The sequence below is a fragment of the Cetorhinus maximus genome, chromosome 6 (assembly GCF_964194155.1).
Source record: "Cetorhinus maximus chromosome 6, sCetMax3.hap1.1, whole genome shotgun sequence".
Taxonomy (NCBI): Eukaryota; Metazoa; Chordata; class Chondrichthyes; order Lamniformes; family Cetorhinidae; genus Cetorhinus; species Cetorhinus maximus.
The window spans coordinates 154,334,527-154,358,432 of NC_135884.1; the positions used below are offsets into that span (position 1 = coordinate 154,334,527).

The following is a 23,906-nucleotide window of genomic DNA, read 5'->3' on the forward strand; positions in this document are numbered from 1 at the left end:
TTGAATTTTTTGAGGTGGTGACCAGGTGTGTAGATGAGGGTAGTGCAGTTGATGTAGTTTATATGGATTTCAGCAAAGCCCTTGACAAGGTCCCACATGGGAGACTTATAAAGAAGGCAAATGCACATGGGATACAGGGTAATTTGATAAGGTGGATTCAAAATTGGCTTAGTTGTAGGAGACAGAGGGTGATGACAGAAGGCTGCTTTAGTGACTGGAAGCCAGTGTCCAGTGGTGTACCACAGGGATATGTGCTGGGTTCCCTATTATTCGTCATTTATATAAACGACATAGATGACTATGTGGGGGGGAGGATTAGTAAGTTTGCGGATGACACAAAGATTGGACGGATGGTTAACAGTGAGGTTGAGTGTCTTGGGCTACAGGAAGGTATAGATAAGATGGTCAAATGGGCAGTTAAGTGGCAGATGGAATTTAACCCTGAAAAGTGAGGTGATTTACTTTGGAAAGAGTAATTTGACAAGGAAGTATTCAATGAACGGCATGACACTAGGAAATTCTGAGGAACAAAGGAACCTTGGCGTGTGTGTCCATAGATCTCTGAAGGCAGAGGGGCATGTTAGTGGGGTTGTGAAAAAGGCGTATGGGGCACTTGCCTTTATCAATCGAGGCATAGATTACAAAAGTAGGGAGGTCATGTTGGAGTTGTATAGAACCTTGGTGAGGCCACAGCTGGAGTACTGTGTGCAGTTCTGGTCGGCACATTATAGGAAGGATGTGATTGCACTGGAGGGGGTGCAGAGGAGATTCACCAGGATGTTGCCAGGGATGAAACATTTAAGTTACGAAGAGAGGTTGGATAGACTTGGGTTGTTTTCGTTGGAGCAGAGAAGACTGTGGGGCGACCTGATCGAGGTGTACAAGATTATGAGGGGCATGGACAGGGCAGATAGGGAGCAGCTGTTCCCCTTAGTTGAAGGGTCATTCACAAAGGGGCATAAGTTCAAGGTGAGGGGCAGGAGGTTTAGGGGGGATGTGAGGAAAAATGTTTTTACCCAGAGGGTGGTGACGGTCTGCAATGCACTGCCTGGGAGGGTGGTGGAGGCAGGTTGCCTCACATCCTTTAAAAAGTACCAGGATGAGCACTTGGCAAGTCATAACATTCAAGGCTATGGGCCAAGTGCTGGTAAATGGGATTAGGTAGATAGGTCAGGTGTTTCTCAAGTGTCGGTGCAGACTCGATGGGCCTCTTCTGCACTGTGAGATGCTGTGATCAAATTTGGACCGTGGTCAGGAACAGGAAGGTGTGACTGCGGGTGAGGCAGGTATGGGGAGCCAGAGTTTAGCTTTGGAGGAGCCTCAGCCAGTGCCCTTATCCAATAGGTACGAGGTTCTTGCTCCCGATGTGATGAGGGCACAGACTGCAGGGAGGATAAGCGAACTGACCACAGCACCATGGTACAGAGTGCCATTCAAGTAGGGGAAGAAAAAAGAAATGCAGTAGTAATAGGGGATAGTATAGTCAGAGGAATAGATACTGTTCTCTGCAGCAAAGGCAGAGAATTCCAAAGGCTGTGTTTCCAACCTGGTGCCAAGGTTAAGGACATCTCTTCTGGGCTGGAGAGGAACTTGGAGTGGGTGGGGAAGAATCCAGTTGCCATGGTCCACGTAGGTACCAACGGCATGGGTAGGACTAGAAAAGTAGTTCTACTGAGGGACTATGAGCAGCTCGGGGCTAAATTAAAAAGCAGAACCACAAAGGTAATAATCTCCAGATTACTACCTGAGTCATGTGCAAGTTGCCATAGGGTAAATAAGATTAGAGGGGTGAATGCATGGCTCAAAGATTGGTGTGTGTTCCGATTCATGGAGCACTGGCACCAGTGCTGGGGAAGGAGAGAGCTGTTCCGTTGGGACGGGCTTCATTTGAACCATGCTGGGACCAGTGACCTGGCAAGTCGTATAACTAGGGTGGTAGATAGGACTTTAAACTAATTAGTGGGGGATGGAGGGGGAAGGAGTTCAACCGAAGGGAAATTTTTAAAAATCAAAAAGAAATGAGAGAGCAGAGGTGCAGGGTATTGAAGAGGCGAACAATAATCAAAGTGTGACATGAAGGGGCAAAAAATATAAGCAGAAGAGTGCAGCAAAAATTAGAACCAGAATGAGTAATAATGGTAAAAAGACAAAGTTTAAGGTTCTTTATCAGAATGCATGCAGCATTTGTAACAAGATAGATGAGTTGAAGGCACAAATAGAAATAAATGAATATGATTTGATAGTTATTACAGAGACGAGGTTGCAGGGTGACCAAAACTGGGAACTCAATATTCAAAGGTATTCGGCATTCCGGAAATATAGGCAAAAAGGAAAAGGAGGTGGGGTAGCTTTGTTAAAAAAGGTATCAGTGCGGTGGTGAGTAGTGATATAGGTGCGGTAGATCATGATGTGGAATCAGTTTGGGTGGAAATAAGGAATAGCAAGGGGAAGAAGTCATGGGTGGGAGTTGTCTATAAGCCCCTGAAGAGTTGCCTCACTGTAGGACAAGGTATAAATCAGGAAATAATGGAGGTATGTAAGAAGGGCGCTACAATTATCGTGGGTGATTTTAATCTTCATATTGACTGGACAAAGCAGATGGGCAGGGGTAACAAGGAAAATGAATTTGTGCATCAAGAATTGCTTCTTAAAGCAATACATTGCAGAACCTATCTGGGAGCAGGCTATTTTAGATCTAGTAATGTGTAATGAGGTGGGACTAATAATAGATACTATAGTTAAGGATCCTCTAGAGGGTAATGGACTAAATGGGACTAAAAGCAGACAAGTCACCAAGAGCTGATGGACTGCATCCAGGATTTTAAAGGGAAGTGGCTGCAGGGATAGTGGAGGCATTACTTGAAATATTTCAGAACTTTCTGGATTCCAGGAGGGTCGCAGCGGATTGGAAAACGGCTAATGTGATGCTCCTGTTCAAGAGGGGAGGGAGGCAAAAAGCGTGAAACTATAGGCCCAGTCAGCCTAACATCTGTCGTTGGGAAAATGCAAGAGTCCATTATTAAGGAAGAAATAGCAGGGCATTTAGAAAAGCTGAACACAATCAAACAGAGTCAACTTAGTTTTGTGAAATGAAAATCATGTCTGACAAATTTGCTTTATCAACGAGCAGAGTTGATAAAGGTGAACCGGTAGATGTAGTGCATTTGGATTTCCAGAAGGCATTCGATAAGGTGCTACATAAAAGGTTATTGCACAAGATAGGAGCTCACGGTATTGGGGGTAACGTATTAGCATGGAATGAATATTGGCTAACACACAGAAGACAGAGTCGGGATTAATGGGTCTTTTTCAGGTTGGAAAGGCATAACTAGTAGAGTGCCACAAGGATCAGTCCTAGGGCCTCAATTATTTACTATCTATATTAATGGCTTGGAGGAGGGGGCAGAGTGTAATGTATCCAAATTTGCTGATGATACAAAATTAGGTGGGAGGGCATGTTGTGATGAGGACTTAAGGAATCTGCAAGAGATATAGACAGGGTCAATGAGCGGGCAATAACTTGGCAGATGGAATTTAATGTAGAAAAGCATGAAGTCATGCACTTTGGTAGGAAGAATCAGAAGGCAGACTATTATTTAAACGGAGAGTCCCCAAAAAAGATCCAGAGAGACCTGGGTGTTCTTGTGTATTAAACACAAAAAGTTAGCATTCAGGTGCAGCAAGTAATTAAGGAGGCAAATGGAATTTTGGCCTGTATTGCTAGGGGGTTAGAGTTTAAATTAGGGAAGTCCTGTTACAACTGTACAGGGTGTTGGTGAAGCTGCACCTGGGGTACTGTGTACAGTTTTGGTCCCTGTGTTTAAGAAAGGATATACTGGCATTGGAGGCAGTTCAAAAGAGGTTCACTAGGCTGATTCCTGGGATGAAGGGGTTGACTTATCAAGAACAGCTAAACAAGTTAGGACTTTATTCATTAGAGTTTAGAAGAACGAGGGATGATCTTATTGAAACGTACAAGGTGTTGAGGGGGCTTGACAGGGTAGATGTTGAGAAGATATAGTGGGGGAATCTCGAACTAGGGGAAAAAGTTACAGAATAAGGGGACAATCATTTAAAAATGAAATGTGAAGAAATTTCTTCTCTCAGAGGGTATAAATGCCTGGAATTCTCTATCTCAGAGAGTTGTGGAGGCTAGATCACAAAGTATTTAAAGATGAGGTAGATAGATTTTTGGAATATCAGGGAGTTGAGGGTTATGAGGAGCTGAGGCCTGGGGCAGATCAGCCATGACCTTATTGAATGGCGGGGCAGGCTTGAGGGGCCAAATGGCCTACTCCAGCTCCTACTTCTTATGTTCTTACGGTCATGGAGTGAGCACAGATCAGGTTTGGAAGAGAAATTCCACTGCAGTTAAATAGCTAGCTGTCACTCATTGTAGTGCTGCACAAAGGAAGAATGGCTAGAGGACAGGTGCCAGACTCACATCTACAGTACCAAACTGCAGCAGGGAATTCTAATCTTCAGGAGGGGGCGATCAGAGAACACTGACGGACAATAAAGGGTTAACAAGGCAGTTACCATCTTAGGTATCTCACTTGATTTGCTCTTCACTCCAAGAACGTTGGGCTCTGCTCCTTTGACAATCAAAGCAAACCAAAATTACAAACCTGTTTTATCTGCAGCAGGAATCAGGAGATACACACAGCCTGAAGTCAGAGAGGGAGATGGAGAAGATTATTTTTTCAAAAACATGAGTTATCTACAGGAATTGCCTAACAAATAATGGACCAATGTCCATCCAGGTCGCCTTCTACCATCCTGGTTATCACGTAACACAATAATGGAGTGGTTGGCTACTCAAGGATCAATCTCTATCAATGAGTCTACAACAGACCCAGACACGAGGTGAGGAAAACCCCCAGTGGGGGAGAGATGAGGGAAACATAGGCCCAAAATCACCTGTTCCTCCTAAGCACTTTGAAGATGATTTTCAATGGTTACTAAATATCTGTGGTGACAGGATTATATAAAAAAAAGGAACATATGAAGGCCTAAGTTAGACAAGCTCTCCAACACTAACAATTGTTGTATAAAAAGCACAATATGAAACTCTATGTTTGAATCCCTTGAATCAAGTTTCTGGGCCCTAACATAGAAACAAACCTCAAAGTCACAAATAACATCCGATGCAACTGTGGCAAAGGTAGACTACTCTTCCTCGTCCTTCTTGACCTGTCTGCAGCCTTTGATGCAACGAACAACATCCTCCTCCAACACCTCCCCACCTTCGTCCAACTGGGTGGTTCTGCTCTCACCTGGTTCCATTTTTATCTATTTAATCATAGCCAGAAAATCATAGGGACTGCAGTGGTCCAAGGAGGTGGCTCACCACTACCTTCTCAGGGGCAATAAATACCAGCCTAGCCAGCGATGCCCACATCCTGTGAAAGAATAAAAAATAACTTGTAATGGCTTTGCTTCCTGCTCCCACACCATTACCCCTGGGGTCCCCCAAGGATTTATCCTAGGCCCCCTATTTCTCATTTAATGCTGTCCCCCAGCGACATCATCCGACAATGCAGTTTCCATGCGACACACAATCTTAACTCACCACCTCTTTCATTCCCTCCATTCTCTAAATCGTCAGACTCCTTGTCCAACATCCGGTACTGAACAAGCAGAAATTTCCTCCAGTTAAATATCAGGAAGACAATCTGCCCCTGCCTCAGCTCATCAGCCGCTGAAATTCTCGTCCTTGCTTTGCCATCTTTAATCTTGACTATTCTAATGCACCCCTGGCCTGCCTCCCCTTCTACCCTACATAAACTTGAGATCGTCCTAAATTCTGCTGCCTATGCCCTAACCAGCACCAAGTCCCATTCACCCATCACCCTTGTGCTCAGTGACCTACACTGGCTCCAGGTTAAGTAATGTCTCTATTTTAAAATTTCCATCCTTATTTGCAAATTGCTCCATGGCCTCACCCCTACCCTATCTCTAATCTCCTCCAGTTCACAACCTTCTGAGATATCTGTGCTCCTCTAATTCTGGCATCTTGATTTTAATTCATAACGTTAATCACTCCATCACTGGCAGCCATGTCTTCAGCTGCCTGGACAATAAGCTCTGGAATTCCCTCCCTACACCTCTGTGTCTCTACCTCTCCTTCTTCCTTTATGATTTTAAAACCTTTCTTTTCCCATCTGCTTTAATATTTCTATGTGGCATGGTGCCAAATTTTGTTTTTACAACACTACTGCAAAGCACCTTGGGATGTTTTACTATGTTAAATGCACTACATAAACACAAGTTGTTGCTTCCCTGATCCTACACGCAGGGAGGGGACAAGGAAAAAAGGAGCCATGAAAACTCAGTTGCAACTCATTTGGCTTTTGTCACTTGTGAAATAAATTCCACACATTCCTCAATAGATGCACATTCACAGGTTTCATTCAACCAACAGCCAAAACACTTGGCAAAGCCTGAACTGTTCATCTAACCAATTCCAAGAATGGCACACAGAAGCAGGAGCCTTCTTTTAACTTTATTTCTCAAAGTAAAACCTCACCTAACAGGAATTTTAAACAGCTGAAATGTCTCCATTTCTTTTAAAAGACCAAGAATCAGGAGCACACTCTTATGGTTCCTCTTACAATCTGACAGATAGTTTGACCATATCACCATGCTTCTGTTCCAACTACAAGGACAGTTGCAGCACAGAATTAAGTGTTGGTTTCTGCCCATGTGGAGCAGCTAGCAGACAGGAGCATTTACATAGAACGTTTTCACTGACAGTGAACCAGCCACCCTGTCCACCTCAGGTCAGGCAAGAGTTCCACTTACCACAGGAGGCTCCATCACAACCGAGAATTTCTTTCAAATGCATTACTAATGCATGAAAAAATGTGGAGAATGTTGGTTCTCAGCTTTTTGAGGAGTCAGTGTAAACAGGAAGGGACTCAACCCCAAAGGCAAATTGCAGCAGACACTTATTTATAATGACGGCCCATCACACAATGATGGAGCGCTTTTTTGTCCTCAAAGACTCACTGCCAGAAAGAGTATTCTCCCAAATGTTGAACAAGTTTAACCAGCAAGATGCTAGAACCAGGACTGCCCAGATCCGATTTACAATTGAGCTCTGCCACTCGAGCTTAAGGTAGAAAAGAAAGACTTGCATTTATATCGTGCTTTTCATGACCACCGGACATCTCAAAGTGCTTTACAGCCAATCAAATACTTTTTAAAGTGTAGTCATTGCTGTAATCTAGGAAAAGCAGCAGGCAATTTGCATCCAGCAAACTCCCACAAACAGCAATGTGATGCCGACCAGACAATCTGCTTTTTGTGGTGTTGATTGAGCAATAAATATTGGCCAGGATATGGGGGAGAACTCCCCTGCTCGTCTTCAAAACTGTGCCATGGGATTTTTTACATTCACCCGAGCAGACAGATCCTCAGTTTGATGCCTCATCCAAAAGACCTCAGAGCGTACCTCCGAGGGCTAAAAAAGCCTGAGCTGCTCTTCCTGATCACTAGCCAGCAACCGTTGGATGTAGAGGTGCGGACATCAGGTCACAACTGCAGACATTCAAGGTTATAAGGACCACTTGCCAAGGTAGTGAAGAGCCACTAGCTCTCAATGAAATTGCACCTCCAACAAGAAGCCAATACCAACAACAACTTGTATTTACGTAGCACCTTTAACATAGGCAATGTCCCAAGCCACTTCACAGGAGCATTATCAGATAAAATTTGACACTGAGCTACATAAGGACATATTAGGGATAGCCAAAGAGGTTGGCTTTAGATAGCATCTTAAAGGCCAAGAGGCGGTGGGTGGAGGGCGAATTCCAGAGTTTAAGACCAAGGCACAGCTGACAATGGTGGCACAAGAGGCTAGAATTAGAGGAGAGCAGTGAGCTCAGAGGGTTGTAGGGCTGGAGAAGGTAATGGGGATAAGGAAGGATTTGACCATGGAAAGATTTGAATACAAGAATAGGGATTTTAAAAAGTGAAGCATTGCCAAACCAGGAGCCAACATAGGTCAGAGAGCAAAGGGGTGACAGGTGAACAAGAGAAAAATTTGTCAGTAACTTTAACATAGATTTTCAAAAATAGATAGAGCTGTAAGGTATCTGCCCTAAATTGGCTGAGCACCCTACTCAACTAGTTTCATCAAGTGTACCATTTGCTGTGCTGACATTGCCCTCAGTGTCACATGCTATTCTGCAATAGCTCAGACTCAAGGGTTTGCTCCAACAGATCAACTGTTCTGTGGTCCCTTCCTTCAGCACCCTGTGTCAAGCTAATAAGATCTGAATCTTCTCCATATTATGTCTTTAGGAAGGAGCACAGTGTGCACTTCAATACTTGTGGCACCTGTATGAACTGTTATTGTTAACCTAAACAGTTCTATTGGCTACACAAGCCAGCAAGGGGTGGCTGAAAGTGGAGAGACAGGAGCTGTCAAAAAAAGTCAAAACATCTGATCCAGGCAAAAATTGCAAAGCACCACTGTTCAATACATTAATCTTCATTAAAGTCCTCAGATCTGCAATATTAATTATTTCTATCAGCAGTAAATTTTACCACACGCTGTGAAAGGACAAATTCAACCTAAATAAAAACATGCCAAGCCTAACATGCCAATCATTACCAACCCGATTCTTACCACAAATAGGAAATTTCAAAGGCTACTTTTTTTGATTGTGACTTTGTCAAGGGGTCAACTGAAGTGCCACAAAGATAATGAGAAGAAGGGTTTGAAGAAACTGCTTTACGCAGAGTCTGTTGGAGCACAGAGTGCTCTGCCACAGATAGCGCCCAAGGCAGAGGCGGTTGCACCTTTTGAGGGAAGATTGGTAAATATTTGAAGCAGAGGCAATTATAAGGCTCTGGGTGGGAGGGTGCAATTAGTTTTGGTCACCTCTACATTGGAGAGACCAAACGCAGACTGGGTGACCGTTTTGCGGAACACCTCCAGTCTGTCCACAAGCATGACCCAGACCTCCCTGTCGCTTGCTATTTCAACACTCCACCCTGCTCTCATGCCCACATGTCCGTCCTTGGCCTGCTGCATTGTTCCAGTGAAGCTCAACGCAAACTGGAGGAACAGCACCTCATCTTCCGACTAGGCACTTTACAGCCTTCCGGACTGAATATTGAGTTCAACAACTTCAGACCATGAACTCTCCTCTATCTTCACCCCTTTGTTAAAAATTCCTTTTTATTTTTTATCCACTTATTTTTATTTATTTATTTCTATTCATTTATTCATTGTTTCATCCCCTTTTTATCCCATTTTCGATCTTTTTTTCCCCACCATCATCCCCTCCCCCTGCCCCACTCCCAAAAGGGCCATCTCTTACTTGTTCATGTTATTCTTTCCAGAGTGCTGACCCTCGTTCTGCTATTATCACGTTCTGCTTTTTTACCTTTGCCACTATCAGCACCTTTTTTTAGCCCTTCCCACTACCATTAACACTCCCTTTGTCCTTTTGTTCATGACATCTTCGTTAACCTCTCCTTCTGGCCTTCTATCCAGCTTCACCTGCTCCATCCCTCTCCCTTAAACAGTATAAATTTCATCACATTTCTACTTCTCTTTAGCTCTGAAGAAGAGTCATACAGACTCAAAACGTCATTTCTGTTTCTCTCTCCACAGATGCTGTCAGACCTGCTGAGTTTTTCCAGCATTTTCCATTTTTGTTTCAGATTTCCAGCATCTGCAGTATTTTGCTTTTATATTATGTGGGATTAGTTTTGGATTGCTCGACACTGAGCCCACACACAATGGCCTGTTGCAGTGCTATCAATTTCTATGGCTAAGTACAGCACTCCTCACGCACTCAGTTCAAAAGCTCTGATTAGTAGAAGCCTCAGCCATTTTCTCAAATGTAACCAATAATAACTACCTTGTAAAAGATGGATTTATGTATTTATACAGTTCAACAGAATTTAAAGGACAGCCAGGAAACCCAGTGCTGTAAAGTATATTTTTACGTATAACTTTGCACTCAAGTGGTTGACCCATTTTGGAATTTCTTCCATTGTTTAAGCTGCTAACCTCTGCCCTCATTCCTAGTTTTTTTACATGGTGATCGATAGGAACGCAACAGCACTAAGACAGAGAGGCAGTTCCTGAAATAGCTCTCCGCGGTACAATCTTGAAAATTCCAAAGGTTTGTTTTTAAAACCATGATTTCTTCAGCTTCAACCTTTAGAATCTTCATCACATACATCATGGAGGTGAAAACACTTTGTCCCATGGTCTCTTTCTGTTCATCCATACCATGTCTCAGCAAGTACTCATTATTCCCAAAAGTGAATAGCCCCTTCATTCCTGTGGGCTTCACTCGCTCCCTCCTCTAATCTAATCCCAAGATCATAGAATCAGAGAATCTTTACAGTGCAGAAAGAGGCCATTTGGCCCATCGAGTCCATACTGGTTCTCTGAAAGAGCATTCTACCTAGTCCCACTCCTCTACCTTACCTCCATAACCTTGCACATTCTCTCTTTTCAGGTAGCAATCAGTTCTTCTTCAAATACCTCGTTCGAACCTGTCTCCACCACCCTCTCAGGAGTTTGTTTCAGACTCCAACCACCCTCTGGGTGAAATAAGTTTTTCCTCACATTACTTTTACTCCTTTTGCCAGTTATTTTGAATCTGTGCCCTCTAGTTCTTGATGCTCTCCAAGTGGGGACAGTTTCTCACTATTTACCCTGTCCATACCCCTCAGGATCTTGAATGCCTCTATCAAGTCTCCTCTCAGCTTTCTTAACTCTAAGGAAAACAGTCTCAACCTCTCCAATCTATCCTCACAGCTACAGCTCTTTATCCCTGGAATCATTCTTGTGAATCTGCCATCCTTACCCAGTCTGTCCTGTGAGAAACTCCAGGTCCACAGCAATGTGGCTGATTCTTAAGTGCCCTCTTAAGTGGCCTAGGAAGCCACTCAGTTCAAGGACAACCCACATCCCATGAAAGAATTAAAAAATAAATAGGCTCGGGATCTCTGTTGAAATCATACTAAGTTTTAGAAACCAAGCTATCAAAACTAGCATTAGTCACACTCCAGAAAGAATGAATGGTTCAATGTTACAGCTTGGTTAACCAAATAACTATGTAACTCATACAGCCTCATTTTTACTTTACATTGGAACAATGAAACTTCAAACTTTGGATTAACTGGCCACAATGAATATTCTCCACCAAGCACGCATGCCTCCCAACACACTTCCAACCCTATTCTAATACTGTGCAGTTATTCCCCTCTCTCCAATAAGTTAGGTCCATACCATGTTTCACAATCTCAGGAATGGACTCAGAACCACCAAGCACAGGCCAAGATAGGAATGGAGAGGCAGAGGAATAGAATCACAGGACGGCCACATCACAGGAGGCAGCTATTCAGCCTATTGTGTCCACATCAGCTCTCTACAAGAACAATTCAACTAGTGCAGCTACCCCACCTTTTCCCTGTATCCCTGCAAATTTTTTTCTCTTCTGACAAATATCAAATTCCCTTTTAAAAGCTATGACTGAATCTGGGCCCATCATCCTCTCATTCAGTGCGTTCCAGATCCTAACCACTCATAGGAGGAGAAAAATAAATGGATAATCAAATAAACACTGCACAACTACTGCACCCACCACCCATTCTCCCTCAGCCATTCCAAGGTGGGAATAGTCAAACCAAGGTCATCCACTTCTCCCACAAAGGAGGAGAACTCATGAGGGAGCAAACTTGACACCATTCCATGGCCATTTTGGAGCCAAAATGATAGAAGACCATAAGACGTAGGAGCAGAAATAGGCCATTTGGCCCATTGAGTCTGCTCTGCCATTCAATGAGATCATGGCTGATCTGATAATCCTCAATTCCACTTTCCTGCCTTTTCCCCACAACCTTTGATTCCCTTACTGATTAAAAATCTGCCTATCTTAGCCTTGAACATAATTAATGACCCAGCCTCTGCAGTAGATAATTCCACAGATTCATCACCCTCAGAAGAAATTCCTCCTCATCTGCCTTAAATGGGCGACCCCTTACTCTGAGTTGATGCCCTCTGGTCCTAGACTCTCCCACAAGGGGAAACAACCTCTCAGCATCTACCCTGTCAAACCCCCTAAGAATCTTATATGTTTCAATAGAAGTCAGAGATCAGGCTGCACCTTCCACACGTCCAGCTTGGGAATCCCATTATACTGGGGGTGAAGACAATAGAGATGAAGGGAAAACTACAATACATTCAGCAAGCATCACCAATAAATTCAATGGGGAATTCAGGAGAAACATCTTTACCCAGAGAATTGATAGAACATGAAATTCACTGCTGCAAAGAGTAGTTTAGGTAAATAGCATAAATCCATTTATGAGGAAGTTTGATAAACATGAGCAAGGAATAGAGGGGTATATTGATAAGACATAGATAGAAGGGTGGGAGGAGATTTATGTGGAGCACAAACAGCCACAGAGATAAGTTGGGCCAAATGGCCTGTTACTGTGCTGTAGATTCTATGTAATTAAACTGCCAATTGATTGCTGAGTCTATAGAGTTCCTCTAGTGATAACAGCCTATACCTGACAGGAACACAACAGGCAATAGGGGCCCAAAAGAACTTGTATCTCATAACACCTTTAGAATAGCAAAATGTCTAATGGAACTTAACAACAGCAATAAAAACATTTTTGACACTGTGCCACAGAAAGAGATATCAGGACCAATGAACAATGACTGGGTCAAAGAGGAGGTTTTAAGGAGCGTGGAAGAGAGGTAGAGAAGTGGAGAGATATAGGGAGGAAATTCTAAAACTTAATACCAAGATAAAGGCATGGCCAGCTATGATTAAAATTGGGGATCCATGAGGCCAGAATTGGAGGAGTGCAAAGATCTCAGAGGGGTGAGGGGCTGGAGGAGGTTACAGAGGTAGAGAGGAGCGAGACCATGAATTTGAAAACAAAGATAGGGATTTTGAAATTGAGGCACTGATGGACTAGGAGTCAGTGTGGGTCAGCCAGCACAGGGGGTGCTGGGAAAATGCAATTTGAATACATATTTATACATTTTAATAAATTATGTAAACACATATAAGTATACAAAAATTACAGACCTACTTCATGGCATTCTTCATGTGAAGCAATCATTTTTCAAAACTTTAACATTGTTGGGATCTACCCAGCACCCCACCCTAACTTCCAATAAAACAGCTGCAACTATCCAAACTGTAAGTGTCACTGCTAAAAAAACAAATGATCACTGAACAGCAACTATGTTTTAGAAAATTACTGAAATCTAACGAGTTCAAAGATACACTGGGGTACCTCCACCGCCGCCCAGCCCCACTTTCCCCATGGACCCAGTAGTCTGGGAATACTCGGTTTCCATTCCATAGATGATCAAGCATCAGCAGGACATGTGTGTATTCACTACATTTTGAGCACTGTGTAGGAAGCAGCATCACTGGAAACTGCAAAACGAGTTGTTTATCAGTGACTGACAGCTGCTGCCTAACATCAAAACATTGTGAGCGCTTCACTGAATGAACAGTTACTGTCACACGGGACTCTCAGAACACACAGACATTTCATAAGCCCGCTTCAAGAAACCTATTTTGCAACTCGAAATCAATAGAATGAAACAATAAAGTTAAAAGCCTGATAAGAAAATAATACAGAGCACAAGATGACAGTTTTCAGACTCCATCACTTCATAATGCTGCAATTAGGCTGGGTCTGTGTCGTCCAAGTGCATAGTAAGAGGTTAGATGCATTTATAATACTGCCAAAGCTACCAGTATGTTATGAGGGAAAATGCTGCAACGTTCATAACAGCAAACATCCCATTCATATGCAGGTATCCAGTGAGCATGTTATAATGGTGACACCATACAGTTTAATATACAACAGTGTTCCAAGAAATTTTTACAAGGATTTAAATTTCTTTATAAAACTCTCCAAGGTGAGAATCACAACACGAGAAAGGAAATTTTTTTTTATTCATTCACAGGGTGTGAGTGTCGCTGGCTGGGCCAGCATTTATTGCCCATCCCTAGTTGCCCTTGAGAAGGTGGTGGTGAGCTGCCTTCTTGAACCACTGCAGTCCATGTGGTGTAGGTACACCCACAGTGCTGTTAGGGAGGGAGTTCCAGGATTTTGACCCAGTGACAGTGAAGGAACAGTGATATATTTCCAAGTCAGGATGGTGAGTGACTTGGAGGGGAACTTCCAGGTGGTGGTGTTCCCATCTGTCCGCTGCCCTTGACTTTCTAGATGGTAGTGGTCGTGGGTTTGGAAGGTGCTGTCTAAGGACCCTTGGCAAGTTCCTGCTGTGCATCTTGTAGATGGCACATGCTGCTGCTGCTGTGCGTCAGTGGTGGAGGGAGAGAATGTTTGTGGATGTGGTGCCAATCAAGCGGCCTGCTTTGTCCTGGATGGTGTCGAGCTCCTCGAGTATTGTGGGCGCTGCACTCATCCAGGCAAGTGGAGAGTATTCCATCACACTCCTGACTTGTGCCTTACAGACAGCAGACAAACTTTGGGGAGTCAGGAGGTGAGTTACTCGTCACACAATTCCCGGCCTCTGACCTGCTCTTGTAGCCACAGTATTTATATGGCTATTCCGACTCAGTTTCTGGTCAATGGTAACCCCCAGGATGTTGATAGTGGGGGATTCAGTGATGGTAATGCCATTGAACATCAAGGGGCGATGGTTAGATTCTCTCTTGTTGGAGATGGTCATTGCCTGGCACATGTTTGGTACGAATTTTACTTGCCACTTGTCAGCCCAAGCCTGGATATTGTCCAGGTCCTGCTGCATTTGGAGTTGGACTGCTTCAGTATCTGAGGAGTCGCAAATGGTGCTGAACATTGTGCAATCATCAGCGAACATCCCCACTTCTGACCTCATGATGGTAGGACGGTCATTGGTGAAGCAGCTGAAGGTTGCTGGGCCAAGGACACCACCCTGAGGAACTCCTGCAGTGATGCCCTGGAACAGAGGTAACTGACCTCCAACAACTATCTTCCTCTGCGCTAGGTTTGACTCCAACCAGTGGAGAGTTTTTCCCGATTCCCACTGACTCCAGTTTTGCTAGGGCTTCTTGATGCTACACTCGGTCAAATGCGGCCTTGCAGTCACTCTCACCTCGCCTCGGGAGTTCAGCTCTTTCATCCATGTTTGAACTAAGATAAGATCGTAATGAGGTCAGGAGCTGAGTGGCCCTGGCGGAACCCAAACTGGGTGTCAGCGAGTAGGTTGTTAAGGAAGTGCCGCTTGATAGCACTGTTGATGACCCTTTCCATCACTTTACTGATGATGGAGAGTAGACTGATGGGGCAGTAATTGGCCGGGTTGGACTTGTCCTGCTTTTTGTGTACAGGACATACCTGGGCAATTTTCCACATTGCTGGGTAGATGCCAGTGTTGTAGCTGCACTGGAACAGCTTGGCTAGGGGCACGGCAAGTTCTGGAGCACAAGTCTTCAGTACTATTGCCGGGATATTGTCAGGACCCATAGCCTTTGCAGTATCCAGTGTCCTCAGCCATCTCTTGATATCACGTGGAGCGAATCGAATTGGCTGAAGACTAGCATCTGTGATGCTGAGGATCTCCGGAGGCCGAGATGGGTCATCCATTTGGCACTTCTGGCTGAAGATTGTGGCAAATGCTTCAGCCTTATCTTTTGCACTGATGTGCTGGGCTCCTCCATCATTGAGGATTGGGATATTTGTGGAGCCTCCTCCTCCAGCGAGTTGTTTAATTGCCCATCGCCATTCACGACTGGATGTGGCAGGACTGCAGAGCTTAGAGCTGATCCGTTGGTTGAGGTATCACTTGGCTCTGTCTATCACTTGATGTCTATGCTGTTTGGCAAAAAAGTAGTCCTGTGTTGTAGCTTCACCAGCTTGACACTTCATTTTTAGGTATGTCTGGTGCTGCTCCTGGCATGCCCTCCTGCACACTTCATTGAACCAGGGTTGATCCCCTGGCTTGATGGTAATGGTAGAGTGGGGGATATGCCAGGCCATGAGGTTACAGATTGTGTTTGAGTACAATTCTGCTGCTGCTGATGGCCCACAGCGCCTCATGGATGCCCAATCTTGAGTTGCTAGGTCTGCTCGAAATCTATCCCATTTAGCACGGTGGTAGTGCCACACAACACGATGGAGGGTACCCTCAATGTGAAGGCGGGACTTCGTCTCCACAAGGACTGTGCAGTGGTCACTCCTGCCGATAGTGTCATGGGGAGATGCATCTGCGCAGGGCTGCTTAAAATGGGTTACTTAAGCCACAAACTCTGCCCTCATTCCTTTGGCATGGTGATTGATAGGAACACAAGAAGAGGTGTTCAATTCGTTTCAAAACAAAAAGGAGCAAGTCAGTGCTCTGCTTCTCACCCACACTGAACAATAACAATCTGTCCTTATATAGCATTACACAATAGAACGCGCCAAGGCCTTCCACAGGAGCAAAATCTGACACTGAGCCACAGAGGGAGATATTATGACAGGTGGTCAAAAGCTTGGTCAAAGTAGGTTTTAAGGAATATCCTAAAGGAGGAGAAAGAGGTAGAGAGGCAGAGAGATTTAGGGAGGAAATTCCAAATTTTAAGACCCAGGCAACTGAAGGAATGGCCACCAATGGTCAACTGTTTAAAATCAGGGATGCAAAAGACTGAAGTTGGAGAGGTGCAGAGATCTCAAAGGGTGTAGGGCTGGGGTTCATTGGGAAGACATGGCCATGGAGGGCTTCGAGAACAAGGATGAGTGCCTTAAAACCTGATGCATTGCCACACCAGGAGCCAATGTAGGTCAGTGAGCACAGGGGTGCTGAGTGAACAGGGCTTGGTGCTAGTTCGGTTACAGGCAGCAGAATTCTAGATGACCTCAAGTTTACACCTCTTCTTTCTCCCCCACTGACAGGGATAGGAATTGTTGGAATACAGTTCCACGGGCCTCTGGCATCCTGCCTAAGTGCCTAAACACCATATTCTAGTCTAGGCAGTATCAGCAAGACATTTGACCATAGAGATCCCTTTCCAGCAGGAAGCCCCATCAAATAGTGATCAGGAAACCTGGCTACTTTTCCCCCGCCCAATCCAAGGGAAGCACAGAGATCAGCTTGATCAACAGGAGACAGTCAAACATTTGAGCCTCTTATCTATATAGCTGAGTGTTAAACGATCCAGCGTCCGTACTAAAAGTGACTGTTTTCTTCTGACCAAAGTAACCATTTTATGCCCAAGATGTTCTGTATTGCTGTCGGAGTTTCTGTATGTGCACAGTATCAAACAGATTGAACGCACAATACAGAGCAGTCTCTCTCGCTCTTGTTGCCCAAGTAAATGCCTGGAGATCTTTGTAGACAGGCTGAGTCTCCCCAACATTGAAACCAGAAAGAAAGCACACAGCGAGTCCTTAGCAACACTATGCATCCAACCACTCCCAACACTGTTGGCTCTCCCAACATCCTACTCAGAATCACAGAACCTTTACAGTGCAGAAGGAGGCCATTATGCCCATTGAGTCTGCACTGGCTCACTGAAAGAGCATTCTACCTAATCCCACTCCCCTGCCTTATCTGCCGTGCACCTTCTTTCTTTTCAGGCAGCAAATCAATTCCCTTTTGAATACTTCGATCGAACCTGCCTCCACCATCCTTTCAAGAAGTTTGTTCCAGACTCCAATCACCCTCTAGGTGAAAAATTTTTTCCTCACATCACATTTACTCTTTTTGCCAATTATTTTGAATCTGTGCCCTCTAGTTCTTGATGTTCTCTCGAGTGGGAACAGTTTCTCACTATTTACCCTACCCATACCCCTTAGGATCTTGAATACCTCTATCAAGTCTCCCCTCAGCCTTCTTTTCTCCAAGGAAAACAGGCCCGAACTCTCCAATTTATCCTCATAGCTACAGTTCTTTATCATTCTTGTGAATCTCCTCTGTACTCTCTCTAATTCCTTCACATCCTTCCTCAAGTGTGGCGCCCAGAACTGGACGCAGTACTCCAGATGAGGCCTAACTGGTGTCTTAGACAAGTTCAACATGACCTTCTTACTTTTGTAATCAATGCTCCTATTAATAAAGCCTAAGGTACTATATGCTTTATTAACTGCTACTGCTCTCTCACATGCCCTGCCATTTTCAATGACCTATGTACATATACACCGAGGTCCCTTAGTTCCTGCGCCTCCTTTAGAGTTTCTCCCTTTATTTTATACTGTCTCTCCACATTCTTCCTGCCAAAATGAATCACCTCACACTTCTCTGCATTGAACTTCATCTGCCACTTGTCTGCCCAATCCACCAACATGTCTATGTCCTTTTGAAGTTCAAGACTATCATCATCGCAGTTGACAACGCTTCCACTCTTCGTATCATCCACAAATTTTGAAATCATGTCCTGCACACCACAGTCTGTGTCATTAATATATATCAAGAGCAAGGGCCGAAAACTGACCCCTGGGGAACTCCACTAGGGACCTTCCTCCAATCTGAAAAACAGCCACACACTGTTTCCTGTCACTCAGCCAATTTCTTATCCAAGTCTCTATTTTCCCGTTTATTCCATGAGCTAGAATTTTGCTCACAAGTTTATTATGTAGCACTGTATCAAATGCCTTTTGAAAATCCATATACAGCACATCAACAGCATTGCCCTTAACAACCTTCTCTGTTACCACCTCAAAAAAACTCCAGCAAGTTAATTAAACATGATTTTCCTTTAATTAATCCATGCTGGCTTTCTTTAATTATCCTACGCCTGCCTAAGTGACTATTGATTTTGTCCCGAAATATAGTTTCCAGAAGTGGAGGCTGGACCATTAAAGTAATTTACAAAAGAAGCAAAAAATAATATGAGGAAAAACTTTTTACACAGCGAGTGGGTCGGGTCTGGAATGTACTGCCCGAGTGTGTGGTGGAGGCAGGTTCAATCGAGGCATTCAAGAGAGAATTAGATGATTATTTGAAAAGAAACGGTCTGCAGGGTTACGGGGAAAAGGCAGGAGAATGGCACCAGGTGAAATGCTCATTCAGAGAGCCAATGCAAACACAATGGGCCAAATGGCCTCCTTTGCACTGTAACAATTCTGTGATACTGTTTCCCTACCATTGAAGTCAAACTGACTGGCCTGTAGTTGCCGGCTTTAGCCTTGCACCCCTTTTTGAACAAGGGTGTTACATACACAATTCTCCAGTCCTCTGGCATCTCCCCTGTGTCTAAGGAAGATTGAAAGATTATCACCTGAAATTTTCACACTCATCTCCTCGAGTGTCCTTGGATGCATCTCATCTGGCCCTGGTACCTTATCAATTTTAAGTAAAGATAGCCTCCTCCTCACTTGTATATTCCGAGTGTACCAGTTAACTCCTCTCTCACCCCGCCTGGTTAGCATCCTCTTCCCATATTTGTTAAATTGAAGGAGTTCCAGAGAAGCGGTAGCCCTTTTACATAAATTGACAGATGTGGCAAATCTACAAACAAAACTCATTTACAAAACAAAATGTTCGCTATATGCCAGCAGAGACCAGCTGGGCGGATTGGCCTATTTCTAAGCCGTGAATTCCATGGAACATATAATTCTTCAAATATTAAAGGAAGGGGAACATAACATAGGAGGCCATTCGGCCCCTTGAGTCTGTTCCACCATTCATCTAGATTAGCCAATAATATGTGGCTCAGTTCATAGCACCCTCGCCTTTGAGTCAGAAGGTTGTGGGTTCATGTCCCACTCCCAGAAACCAAGAACTGTGAATGTACTCGAAAGAGTTACATGCGATCTGTTGATAACTCGAAAGATTTACCTTTGCTCCATATCCCTGGATGCCCAACGAAAATCTATCAATCTCAATCTTGAAATCTCCAATGTCCAGCATCCACATCCTGTTGGGGGCAGTTCCAGGTTTCCACTACTTTTTGAGGAAGTACTTTCTGATTTCCCCTCGAATGGTTGACCTCTAATTGTAATGTTCCTGCCCCCTTGTCCTGAACTGTGCCTTCACAGGAAACAGTTTCTCTCTACCTACCCTATCAAATCATCTTAAGCACCTGGGCCAGATCACAACCTCGATCTTCTAAACTAAGGAGATACAATCCCTTAACTTTTAAGATCTGCCGGGGGTTTAGAGAGAGTAAATGGATAAAACCAAGTTCCCAAACTCAAAGCAGCAAAAAAAAACTTCACCTCATGATATCACATCCCAAGAATGTGCACAAGCCACTACAAACCAGACCAGCATTCCACAGCATCCCACAGCATCCCAATAAAACTACGTCCAGGGGAAGGCTCAAAATTCATCGGAAAAAAACCTTCTGGCCCGCAATCAATATTATTTTAATTAATTGTTCCACATCGAAATGGCCAGAAACAATAGAACACTCTTGGCAGACAATTAACAATCAGGACTGCAAAACCTGATATGCAAGCACAAAATGAGAAAATTATAACAGTTTGCGATTGCCTACCTGACTCTTCATAAATAAAAACATTTTAGAAGTAGCTGAATCAGATCGCAGAATGGTGAACTGACACAGCTTAAAGCAAAACACAGCTCTATAATTCAATGAAAACACTTCTTCGATTAACACAAAAAAAAACCATAAAACAAATCCACCTGTTCAGCCAGATTTTGTTCTCACCCTATACCAGCACTGCAACATAAACAAGAATTATTTTGTCATACGTGTGGGGGGAGGGAGATCCCTTCCTCACTCTGTTGACCTGTCGGGAAGCGATCGCAAATGAGAACAACACACATTCAATTCAGTCTTATTCCATTAACGTCACTCAGCTTTGCTAATGAATGACGTTTCCTAAATAAATATACATTCGGTACATCATCGCATTTAGAAAATGAACAGATTTTAGAGACAGCTGCTCCCCGGCAGCTGCCCCTGAAAGGTAGACTCTGAACAGGATCTATCGGCTAAATTGATGGGTTCTTGGGCCTTCTCTGCTTGCGGCCCAGTGGGGGAGGGGGGGTCGTGGGGGGGGTCGGGGATTGGGGGGGGTGGTGGGAGGGGTCAGGAAATGGGGGTGGGGAGGGGAATGGGGGGTGGTCAGGGATGGGTGGGGTTGGGGATGGGTGGGGTGGGGTGGGGTTGGGGATGGGTGGGGTGGGGGGGGTTGGGGATGGGTGGGGGGGTTTGGGGATGGGTGGGGTGGGGGGGTTTGGGGATGGGTGGGGTGGGGGGGTTGGGAATGGGGGCTGGGAGGCGGGCAATGGGGGGGGCGGGGATGTGGTGGATGGGAACAGGGGGCGGGGCAGCAGGGGATGTGGGAGGTGGACAATGGGGTGGGTGGTGGGGCGGCATGGGGGAGACAGAAATATAACCCCTACTCCTCACCCCTCCCCAATATACCCCTCCCCATTATAAATTCCCCTCCCCTCCCCATTATAAATTCCCCTCCACAATATACCCCTCCCCATTATAAATCCCCCCTCCCCTATATACCCCTCCCCATTATAAATTCCCCTCCCCTCCCCATTATAAATTCCCCTCCACAATATACCCCTCCCCATTATAAATCCCCCCTCCCCTATATACCCCTCCCTATTATAAATTTCCCCCTCCCCTGCCCAATATACCCTCCCTATTATAAATTCCCCTCCCCTGTCCAATATACCCCTCCCTATTATAAATCCCCCTCCCCAATATACCCCTCCCTATTATAAATCCCCCTCCCCAATATAACCCTCCCCATTATAAATTCCCCCTCTCAATTATACCCCTCCCTATTATAAATTCCCCTCCCTATTATAAATTCCCCTCCCCTCCCCAATATACCCCTCCCCATTATAAATCCCCCCTCCCCTATATACCCCTCCCTATTATAAATTTCCCCCTCCCCTGCCCAATATACCCTCCCTATTATAAATTCCCCCCTCCCCTCTCCAATATACCCCTCCCTATTATAAATTCCCCCCTCCCCTCCCCAATATACCCCTCCCCTCCCCATTATAAATTCCCCCTCACTCGGATTCCCTACCTCCGCGGTCTCGGGCCCCGGGCTCCGGTTGTGCGGCTCCGGGAGGGGAGGCCGCCGTCTCTAGCACTCCTGTTGCCGCCGCTCGCTCCCGCGACGCTTAAGCACGCCCCCGGTCCCGAACCCTTCTTACGCGCGCCGCCGGCGCCTCCTGACGGGAGCGTGCGCGGAAACCGGAAGCTGGCCGCCTCTACTCCACCTAGGGGAGCCAGGCTCATTGCTTCCCTCTTTTGACTCAATTTGCCAAAAATGAAGTTTAAAATCGCATTAAATTGATATTTATTTATAGTTTATTATAATGTCTGTGAAGATTATGGAAAAGGGCCTGATCTCTACCTGCTTTGGACTGATACACCCCTCCAGATTCTAGAAATGGACCCGTCCGCCACCAACACACAGAGGCCGGAGGTGACGTCATTGCTACCATTTTTCCCAAAAAAGAAATGAGTTAACGAGTTTCTAAACAATAGAAGCTGATCCTTTTTCATTTTATTATAATTTTGCCGCGCCGCTGATCTAAAATTCTAAAATTATCTCCAACCTTGGTGAACCCCTTGATGCGCTAGAGCGCATGTGTGGCGCGGTGCATGCTGGAACTTGTAGTTCTCCTAGATTTAAAGGAGCAGGCGCCCCAGATTTGTTAAAGGGAAAGCTGCAATTTGCTTTGCCTTTTTTGATACAACCATAAGAAGACACTATCGTCAAACGAAAAAGGTAACAAAAGTGCTCCTTTTTAGAGGGGCAAAACTAATAAAGAAATAAATCAGCGGTTACACAAACTCTGGCACCACTGGGAATATGCAAAGAAATCTCTGAGGGTACAAACTGGCAGATCCTCTTGCACCCCCCCCTCCCACCCCCGCCACTCACCCTCTCTCACACATAATAGTCTAAAAGTTAGAGCTAGGCCTTTCAGGGGCAAAGTTTGGAAGCATCTCATCACACAAAGGATGGTAGGAGATTGGAACTCTCTCCTGTAAACACCAATTGATGATGAGTCAATTGCGATTTTCAAATCTGAGACAGATAGATCCAAAGATATTTAGGTATACAAGGCAATTGTGGGTATTTGGAGTTGGGTTGCAGATCAGCCATGATCTCACTGAATGGCGGAGCAGACTCAAGGGGCTAAATGGCCTCCTCCTGTTCCTATACATGTGAAACCTCCACGGGAACAAGGTCAACCAGAGTTGGCAATCTTAGGCTAAGGGGAAGCGGGGTGTGAAACTTGCCTGTTCTTTTTAAAACATTTTTCACCTCTCTCTTCCCAAACACACTGAGGAATAATGTTATACCTTCCTTGGCTTCATCTTTTCAACAAAAATAGCCATTTTTAGTAAGGGTGCTAGTCCTCCACCATGTGTGAGCAACCAGGTTTTTTTAAAAATCACTGAAAATAAAATAAAAGAACTATACTGAACCACTTATAAGTTTTATTGGTGTAGTTAGTTTCTGGTCAGTTTCTTAGTATATTAAGTATTTTTTGTTATGAAATTACTTCTAAAACTATAGCTTTATAGACACGATAGTGCCTGTAAAGGTCAGGGGTTGAATACAGTTTGACTGAACCAACACAATCGAGGGAATCTTGTAATTTGCGCTGTGGTCAGTGTTGTGGGTGATGGGGCCTGGTCCACACAAATTGAATTTTGAAAAAATGTAAAAGATTGCAGAAAATACTAACGCAAGTGGTTTTTGGAGTAACTCAACTACATTTAAAATTCCCCTGATCTTTTAAATGGATGTAACTTGGAGAAACAAGCAGAAAACTCAACCCTATGTTTCTTTGGGTCATTTCGGAATAACACTGCCATCTAGTGCACTTGTGTGTTTTACAGTCCTTGAGGGGAGTTAACATTGAGCCATTGAGTGAGTGACAATCTAACAATTGGCAGAAAACATTTAAGTGAAATAGAATTTCTACTAAATGTCTCAACTATTGAAACCAT

The 23,906-nt window shown here is 44.5% G+C and overlaps 1 protein-coding gene across 4 annotated transcripts in view; it reads right to left on the reverse strand.

Moving 5' to 3' along the window:
- The window catches only part of garre1 (granule associated Rac and RHOG effector 1), a 216,496-nt gene extending 194,399 nt beyond the window's left edge, over window positions 1–22,097 (reverse strand). For 3 of the 4 annotated variants that reach the window (XM_078544681.1, XM_078544680.1, XM_078544679.1), the window contains exon 1: window positions 21,961–22,097. The gene's annotated coding sequence lies outside the window, so the exon portion shown is untranslated. The remainder of the gene's footprint in view (window positions 1–21,960) is intronic. The other variant, XM_078544682.1, reaches the window with a different exon arrangement.
- Window positions 22,098–23,906: the final 1,809 nt, after the last annotated feature.